Genomic DNA, 10,073 nt, shown 5'->3' with positions numbered 1-10,073 from the left:
CACCAATGAGCTGGCTGATACTTACAACTGGTGTGAGAATGGGGAGAAAAAGAAGTTTTCTACCCTAAGATTGACTTCTGCAATCATTGGTAAGTAAAGTACTAAGGGTACATGGAATGTTAAATATTCGGGTCAAATTCTAACTGAATATTTGTATGTACCAAACATCTGGACTTTTTTAATTGCAAAATTTGTATTATGCCAATTTAAAATTGTATAATTTGTGAATCTTAAATGGATTTCTTTTTAAAATCTTATATTTATCTTTTACATTAAAAATATTATAATTAGTGTAAAATAAATGAAATCATTCCGAAAGAAAATTAATATAGTACCTGAATAATTTGGTTTATTATTAGATAAATTAGATAAAATGGTATATTATGTTTATCTAAATTTCTTCACAAATCGATTTTTTTTATTTACTTATTTTTTTAATATATGATGTGATAACTGTTCTTTATATTATAAATTACTGTTGTTAAACTTAGGTAACAGTGATTAATTTTATTAGATTTAAAAAGTATAGCATAAAAGCTTTAGAAATTAAAATAAGTATCCAAGTATTTCCTTCATATATTACAAATACAAATGTGATGACCAGCAACAGGCTCTGGGCCCACCTAGGCTGGTCATAGTCAGTTTACAATCCCCAATGAAGAATCTACTCCCTTGCTCATTACTGCCTCTTCTGGTAAGCTGTTTAGGTTCCACTACCCTGTTAAAATGGTCATTTTTCCTAATTTCCACGTTAGCTTGAGATTTAAAAAGCTTAAAAACAATGATCCCTTGTCCTGCTTTCCGTGCTAAACTTTAACCCCGCAACGTCATTCGTTTTAATAAATTTAAACGACCGAATCATGTCCCCTCTGTCTCTTCTTTGCTCAAGACTAAATTTTTAGCATTACAAGCCTGGAATCGTAATATATTTATCTTCTCTTATAAGTTTTGTTGACTGATAGTTTCTTTCTCTATCTGCCACACATTTTTAAAAACTACTTAAATGACTTTACAAGTTTGTGAGCACTTAATGTTTAAAGTGTTTTCTTCCTTTTTTTTGCGGGGGGGGGGGGGTTCTGTTTTGTAGTAAACTTTGTTTTCTATAGTAAGGTTGATGTTACATGCTATAGATTTAAGAAAACGTGAAATAAATAAGTAAAATAGAACATCTGAGAGGTTTCTCTCACATTAAAATTACATTGAATTTGTTATTAGTTATGCTATGATACTGTAGTATAACTGTCATTTATTGCACATGACCAGTGGGGTAAAAGTAACCGAAATAAAAACTTACAGGGAACTACTATAAATGGTTGAAGAAACTTCTAATGTGTTTCTAGCAAGACATAGTAATAGTGCGACACAGTATGATTAAAGCAATAAATTAATACTTTTATGCTGAAAAATAACATGCGTAAGCAGTGTTAATAATTAATATTAACAAGTTCAAATTTTCAGGAAACTTGCAGATCCTGCAAATTTGCTCATATAATGTTCTATAATAATTTACAACATGATTTATAAAAAAAAAAATAATAATTAAAGCCAGCCTGTGGTGTGATCTTTACACACAGTTCAATCTTCTATTTGCCTCTTATGTACAGGGGTGATTGTGTTCTGGTATTTTCGGTCGCATTTCCGGCATTTTCATGTCGGAAAATTCCGGAATTATGTTTTTTTTTTTCCTTATGCTTTTATCTCTCTACCACCGCATTGTTTTTTTTTTAATTATATAATACTCATCAAATATACCTGCAAGAGCCTTAAGAGGGAGAAATGTCAAGATAATTTGTATAATACCAGCTGAAAAGTAGCTTTAATCCATTAAAAATTTAATTAAACGTACACACAATATTTTGACTAAGAAAGCTATGGCAAAGGTGCACTTAATTAATATGGTCCAAAGATCTCCCCCCCCCCCGCCCCCCGTTCTCGCTTTGAAACTTTCAGGAATTTTTGATGTACTCACAATCACCCCTGCTTATGTATTAAATTTTTTAGTTATGTTTTTTAAAAAATATTTACAGTATTTCCCTTTTAGTCTAGTAGACACTCTCCGAAGCCAATCTAATCTCTTATTACATAACCTTTTTTGCTTACTTTATAATGCACATTTTTCTTCCAGATTCTGTAGTGGAAGAGTACGCCTGTAAGCGAAATGTAGTGGAGGATCTCATCAAGGATTGGCTACGACATGCCAGAGAACGAAAAACTTGAGAAATGTGAAAGAGAATGTATTATAAATAGTGAAGATGTAAAACAATAAAAACATTTTGAATATAATTTTTGTTTTTTTACCCATGGACATGTCAAAGATTTGCATTCAAAACAAACTGAAAGGAGTAAAATTTAGAATAGTCGCTCTAATAGGAACTAACAAAACTTGTGTATTTCAAGAAGGGAGTCATGATTGATGACTCCCTTCTATTTTTGTAGTTTGCAAAAATATTTTAATATATAGGTTTATTATTTATAATAAATTTTCATTATGACTTGTAGAGTTTTTTTTTTTTTTTTTTTTTTTTTTTTTTGAGTTCTTGTAAAAGTTTGAAATTTTTTAAAAGTTAAAACTGCTATTACATAAAAACATTTAGTTGAACCTGCAAATAAAAATGTAAAAACTAAAAAACTTTCTGCCGAGATAAAATATTGATAAACACTCAATGTGCAATCTGTTTTCTTATTTAGAGCTATGTTGTATTCCTCAAAATAAGTTCACCAATGTGTTCGCCAAATGCTTTAACAGATTAGAACAAATGAGCTTTATAAAATTTGATTGTCTCAGAAATTAGTTTGCCAATGTATGTATATAGTTTTCAAAGAACAGAATCTAAAAATACATATGTATGGAAAATGCAGTTTTTTTTTTTTTTTTTTTTTTTTTTTTTGCATGTACTTTCAGTTGCAACATTTCAGATTAGCAAAAACTCCCCCGTGATTTTTTTTTTTTTACTATAATAGTCTTTAGTGCTGCCAGGGGATCTATAAAGGATTTAAAAAGCCATCTGTGGGTATCTTATGATTATAGGACAGCTAGAGGATCCTCAAACGATTTTTAAGGTATCCTGTAGTCATCTTTCGATGGTTATCAAGAGAGATATAGGATCTAGAAAGGTATTTAAATTTATCCTGCAAGTATATTATGATGGTCCTAAGGACGACCAGAAGATCTATGGAGGATTTCAAAATATCCTGCAGGTATCTTACGATGGTCCTAAGGACGGTCTAAGGATATCCTGCAAGCATCTTATGATGGTCTGGAGGGTGGCTAGAGGATCTATAAATGATATCCTGCAGGTATCTTACAATGGTTCGAAGGATGGCCAGAGGATCTATAAATGATATCCTGCAGGTTTCTTATAATGGTTTTAAGGATGGCCAGAGGATCTCCGAAGGATAAAAAAAGCGCCCTATGGTTGTCCTGAAGACGACCACAGGACGTACAAAGGATTTAGAGGGCCCTGTCATTATCCTGCTGCTGTCCAGAAAATGTCTTTTTAGGACGTCCTCTGGATGCACCCAGGAGTGACATTTGGAGCAGCAGCGGACATCCTAAGGACGTTTTTGGATCAATTTGGGACGTCCACCGGAAATCCCAAAATTTTCAGAATTAAAGTATTCTTAGAAACTATGAAATCCTCTTTGAGAGTACTAGTGCGGACTGCTGTTGATTACAAAGAACCTTTTCTTAATGAAAGAATATGTAAGCTTTTAAATGATATACATGACTTTGCATCCACTTACTTGTATCTTTTTGCATTGAAAATATAGGTCCATTGTGATTTTAAAACTTGCCTTATGCCTTGTATATATTTTGTGAAATTTAAACATGCAAGTTGTAGTCAAAAAAAAATCTTACATTGCGATGCAAGGTTGGCGATCTATCCATCACGGTGTAGAAATTCATACCAGCCCTAATATATATATATATATATATATATATATATATATATATATATATATATATATATATTTATATATATATATATATATATATATATATATATATATATATATATATATATAATTCTTTTTTTTTTCAGATCATACACAATGAGAATGATCAGCCGGAAGCTAGGATGGTCATGGCAGAACTTGAAGTGTCATTCGATGATGAATATGCATCCATTCAACAAGAGAAGGAGCAGATTCATGTGAGGGATTCAGCATCAACTTCTTCGGCGAGTAAGTGTTATTGTACATTGTTTTGTCAATCAATTTATCATGCGTACATTTGAATATTTTTAATAACCCACCTATGGAAAATACTACACTAATAATGAGTCATTTACTAATTAAGAAAAAATTCCTAACCTTCTGAAGTTTATTGTATTCAACAGTTACAGAAAAAATGTATGAAAAAAAAACATTCACCAAAAAATTTAATTTATGTGCAGTAGGTCTTAAAACATACCTCAATGCCCCCCCCCCCCTTTGTTTAAAAAAAGACTTATTTCTCCACCCATACCTGCAACCGCCCTTTTTCATGATTGGGCCACTTATCCATATTTATTCAAATACTTTTTTTTTCTGATAAAATTAGATTGATTCCTACAAATAGCTCACTTATAATAGCTAGAACTTTAGTAACCAACATTTTTTTATATCTTGTAAGAAATATTTTTGAATATCTTTTAAGCGTTTTTTCATGTTGTAAATTACTCATAATTTTTCTTCTATTATGGGGGGAAATGGAAAGTCACTGTGCCCTTTCTGAAATTTGCAGCAAGTTTTGTCTAACAATTTCAAAAATGTTGATAAATTACTGCAATATTGTGGGTTTTTTAATACCAATTTTAATTTTATTTAATAATGATGTGTAATATCTCTACTAAGAGTCGTAGGTTATGAAAATATTTTCGTAGTTTTTGACTTTAGACAACATGTATGAAATAAAGATCTACAACTTTGCTTTCTTATTCATCATTATAATTGTTTTAGGAGCTGTATTCATAATGCGGACCTACAATGCACAGGCATGGGGTAAAAATTAATGTAAAACAGTTCGATGAATTGAAAATTATGAAATCATCTGGGATGAGATATTTTTATTGAAATATATGGTAAAAAATCAAAGTGCTCTTTTATTTTTTGGTCAGATAAAAAAATAAAAGGGAAACCCATGTGCTAAGGTTCCCCCTATCTAGCTTAGAATATAAAATTAGATGGAAATAAAATATTTAATTAAATTTTCCTACTATGTTCATTACTTGAAATAATTTGTTGATTCATTTTCATATATAAATCATAAAATTGTTGATTAATTATAATTAATCTTCCCCCTTTGATACATATAATTGGGACCTGAAAATCAGTGCTCCCTTAATTAGTGGATAGTAGAGAATGTTTAAATTTTTATGTAAATGTATAAATTAATTGATTTTTGGTGTTGTGAATTTCTAATGAACACTCAATGTTGTGCAGTTAACTATGCTGTAGAAAGTTGTATAACGCACACTTTGGGGCTACAGCTTTTGCGTTACACAGGTTTTACCATTATATAGATCATTCCAAATTTTGAAACTAATATTCAGATTATAAGTATTCAAGCACTAATTATGCAATATATGATTTGCATTGTCATTCACAAATAAATATGTTTCAGAATCAAAAGGAAGTTGATTCTTGCACTTCTGCTAGCTTCAGGGTTTTCAAAACAGCTACAATTTCAAGACCAATTTGGCACTTTTTTTTTTCTTTTTCTGTGAATACTAATTTTCATTTGAAGGCTTTGAATTAAAATGGAAATAAGAAAATCTGTTTCCGAATTTTAATTACCTAAATAAAAGTATATTCATTGAAGAGGCGAAACAGCGCTTTTTTTCATACATTATCTAAATGTTAGCATGTTTTTATTTCTCATTTTAATCTACTCATATTTATACCTTTCTTCTCAAAATACGCTTACTTTTATCATATCTTGACTTTAGACTTATGTATATAATTGGTATTAAAAAATCGTTTTGCGCAGTATAGTCCTCAGAGGCTCTTGCGCCGTTAAAAATAAACAAACCAACCAACCAAGGACTAAAACTTTGAAAATTTACAAAATTCTCCAGTTTTAACTAAACCCTGACTAAAAAAATACATTGATTTTAACACAGAACAAAGAAAGCAGGCAAAAACATCATTTGAAAAAGATTTTTTCAAATTGATGAATAATAGCATCTATGAGAAGACTATGGAAAATATAAGAAATCGAATGGATGTCCAATTAATTTGTCAATAATCAGAAGAAAGAAGAACAACTTGTTGCTGCACTATCTGTTAAAAGATCTTCGATTTTTGACAATAATCTTGTTGCCATCGAGCGAGAAAAAGGATCCCTCACATTATCTAAACCTATTTACGTAGGCTTTACAATTCTTGAACTGAGCAAAATTTTAATGTGTGACTATCATTTTAATGTAATTCAGAGCACACATGGTTCGAAGGCTAGGCTGCTTTTCACAGGTACTGATTCTTTGACATATGAATTGGAAAAACAGGATTTATAAAAAAAATATGGCCATGCATAAGCATATTTATGACACTTCAGACTATTATGTGAATCACCCACTCGATTCAACTGAAAACAAGAAAAACCTAGGTTTTTACAAGGATGAGTTGAATGGAAAACCCATCTTGGAATTTGTTGCACTTCGTCCAAAAATGTACTCGATCAAATCTGAAGATTTTGAGAAGAATACGACAAAGGGTGTTGCAAAGTCAGTAGTGAAGAAAAAAATCTAACACCAAAATGCTTACAAAATTTAAAATTGACTAGGGAAATACAATATCGCATCAGCTGCAACAACATCAACTTTATACCAAAAAACTTAACGAAATTGCGCTTAGCGCATTTGATGTTAAAAGGTATACAAGATCCACTCCAAAAGTAATGCAATTATTTTTCTTTGAAATAATTTAGTGAACAGATTTGCACAAACGCTTAAAATTCTTCAAAGTAATGTCTTCGGCCCTCTACACATTTTTTCCAGTGTCTCGCCATGAATAGTAAGCGCCTTGAAAGGCATTTTTGGGGACCTCTCCCAAGGTCTTCGTCACGGCTGATTGAATATCTTCTATGGATGAAATACGAGTTCCTTTAGGTCTGCCTTAATCCGAGAGAACAAAAGGAAGTCTGCCGGGGCGAGGTATGAACTATAGGGGGGTTAGGACAACGTTTTCACCTGGAGTTTAGCCAGGAACTCGCGGACTCGCAACGCGTTGTGACACGGCGCTTCGGCACGAACTTCCCTCATCGCTAAATCTTGGTTGGTTGGTTGATTAGATTTTTATGGCGCAAGAGCCCTTGAAGGCTATACCGATAAAGATTGATTAACAATACGAAACACAGCAGTAGACGGCATGTTCAGTTCATTGGCAGGTATAACTTCGATAACCCCCCCCCCCCACAAAAAAAATACTCGCCAAATCTGGCACTCCCTACGGACTTTTTAGGGTTGCTGTTTCTTATTTTGGTGTTGCTGATTTACGTTTTTTCATCTTTTAGGTTTTTGCTGTTGCCAAATTTAGTATTTTCTTGAATTTTGTACCATTTTTTGAGGGTTTTTTTTAAGGTTTTGTGGAAACAATTTTTGGATTTCATATATGTTTTAGCGCCATTTCTTTGTGAAGTGATCAAGCAGATTTCTGACTTGCTGTATTTTGCTGCAAATCTGTTTTTTTTTTTTTTTTTTTCAATTATATATTTTTTTCTATTAATTATTTTTATCTTTTAGCTTTCAATATGCCCACTGTATATAGTGTTGTTGAAAAGTTTCAGGGAATTTTGAGTCGGAAAATTGAGTTGTTCTTCATTTTCGTCGGGTAGGTCAACAGTTGGAAGGCTAGGTATTTGTTAATTGTTTATTTGTGCATCATTTGGCTCAGGATATGCAGATGTTAATTGATTTTTTGATGGAGGTTGGATTGTTGAAGGCTGCAGTGTGTAAAAAATGTGGGTCTGGTATGAAACAGAAGTTGAAGAAGTCGTATTCGGATATATTTGTGCATATTCGTCGCAAAATGGTTGGTGGTAGTCAGTGCAACACTGAAATGTCGATAAGGCATAATTCTTGGTTTTCGAAGTCTTAAGCTTAAGTTGTTTGAGGTTTTGTTGATCACGTATGAGATTTCGAGAGGCACTTAGACAGGTAGGATTGCAGAGGAGTGTGGTTTCGCTAGTACTACTTTAGCAGAATGTAGGCAATTCATTAACGAGACCATTTTGAATTATATTGAATAGAATTCTGAGAAGGTAGGTGGTGATGGTGTTGTTGTAGAAATAGATGAGTCGAAATTTGGCAAAAAGAAGAACAATAGGGGTCATCGTGTTGAAGGTCAGTGAGTTTTTGGTGGTGTTGAAAGGGGATCAGGTAAGGTTTTTTTTTTTTTTTGCTGTGCATGATAGGTTTCAGGAGACGTTGTTGTCGGTAAGTAAGGAATGGACTAAGCCAGGTAAGTCTTTCTTCTGATTGTTGGAAAAGTTATGATTGTTTGACGGATGAGGGTTTTGAGCATTTAAAGGTAAATCATTCTTTAACATTTGTAGACCCCGATTCGGGGTGTCATACAAATACAATTGAAAGTACGTGGAGGCATGTTAAAGCTTCTTTGCTTATGTACAATCGCAAGGCAGATTTTAAATTTTACCTTGCAATGTACATGTTTCGTAAATCATGTTTAGCGGCTAATGTTGATTGTTTCAATAAATTTATTGAAATTGCTGCTGGGGTAAATTGGGGGGAATTCACAATTTCTGTATAAATAATTCTTTTATTAGATTGCCGACACGTATTTTCACATGTATTTGTTAAAATTTTTGTGTAAATTGTATATAATATGTTATTCAGTGTCATTAATTCGTATTTTTTTATGTATTCATTGTATTTTTTAGGTTTTTTTTTTTGTATTTAATGATTCTGTATTTTTTATGTATTAATTATTTGTATTTAGCAAGAATCCATCTTGGCGAGAAAAGAACTCGCCAAATTTCCGATTTGGGGGGGGGGGGAGTATATCAAAGTAGTTCCCATTGGCAACATTCATGTTGGTCAATTAACAATCAAAGTCCAACAATTGACGAACAGAAGCCACATTGTTGTTGGTTTTACTGGTTGACGGCTACCCAGAGCGTTAATTGTCTTGAACCTCTTCCAGGTCCTTTTTACAGGCTACCATAAGATTTATTATTTCAGTCTTCAACTAATTGCCTTTCTTAACTATCGCCGAAAGTATAATATAAAACAAGACACATCCATTTGAAAAACATTCTCCGCTTAAAACGACTGGATCTTCTCCCGACATAACCTCTGGCTGAAACCAACAATAGAATCGAAGAAAATAGATGATTCTGTAATAAGAGCCTGGTGTTAGCTTCCGAATTTCTACAACACAAAATTCCACATTGTTCTACGACTCTTTCTCAGGGTGCGTCTTTATCGATCGTTTGGCTTAGAAAAAAAAAGAAGTTGAGTGCTTTAATGGTGACTGAATTAACTGAATCGATGCGTTTAATCAGATCATTTCAAATAGTCATATCGACGAATGCCTAGTTTTACCCGAATGGGGATCTTCATCTTCCACGGCAGTACTTTTTCAACCTAAAACAATCGAAAACATAACAGAACTAACTATTTTTACACGTTTTAACTGAATTATGTAATTGTAATAAAAAAAAATACTTTTCTTAATGACTGTGCAAGTACTCAATGTTAGATCAGACTACACAAATAATCGAAAAATGTTATTTAATTCATTTTTCAGCATCAAAGAGTTTTTACTTTGTTTTTGCTTTGGCCTTGACAGACTTATTAGAAGGAAATCTAAAGCAGAGAGAGCCAAATTTCTGGTTCGCACTCGAGAGAAGGGAATTCGTAAGTTTGTTTTATTAGATTGTTAATTTAAAAATAATAATAAATGTTATTCAAAACATTCAATCGATTCCCCCTTTTTTTAAGTATCAGCTGTTGTTCCAAGCAATTTGTTATTTCGCAGGTTCTTACTTGGAAGCCCGACAAATGTGCCATTTGGCAGAAGAGGGGTCTGACATTGCTTTACAACAGCACAAGAGACGTGAAAAACCTGTA

Source organism: Uloborus diversus, chromosome 9 (genome assembly GCF_026930045.1).
Source record: "Uloborus diversus isolate 005 chromosome 9, Udiv.v.3.1, whole genome shotgun sequence".
Classification (NCBI taxonomy): domain Eukaryota; kingdom Metazoa; phylum Arthropoda; class Arachnida; order Araneae; family Uloboridae; genus Uloborus; species Uloborus diversus.
This window is presented reverse-complemented; position numbering follows the sequence as displayed.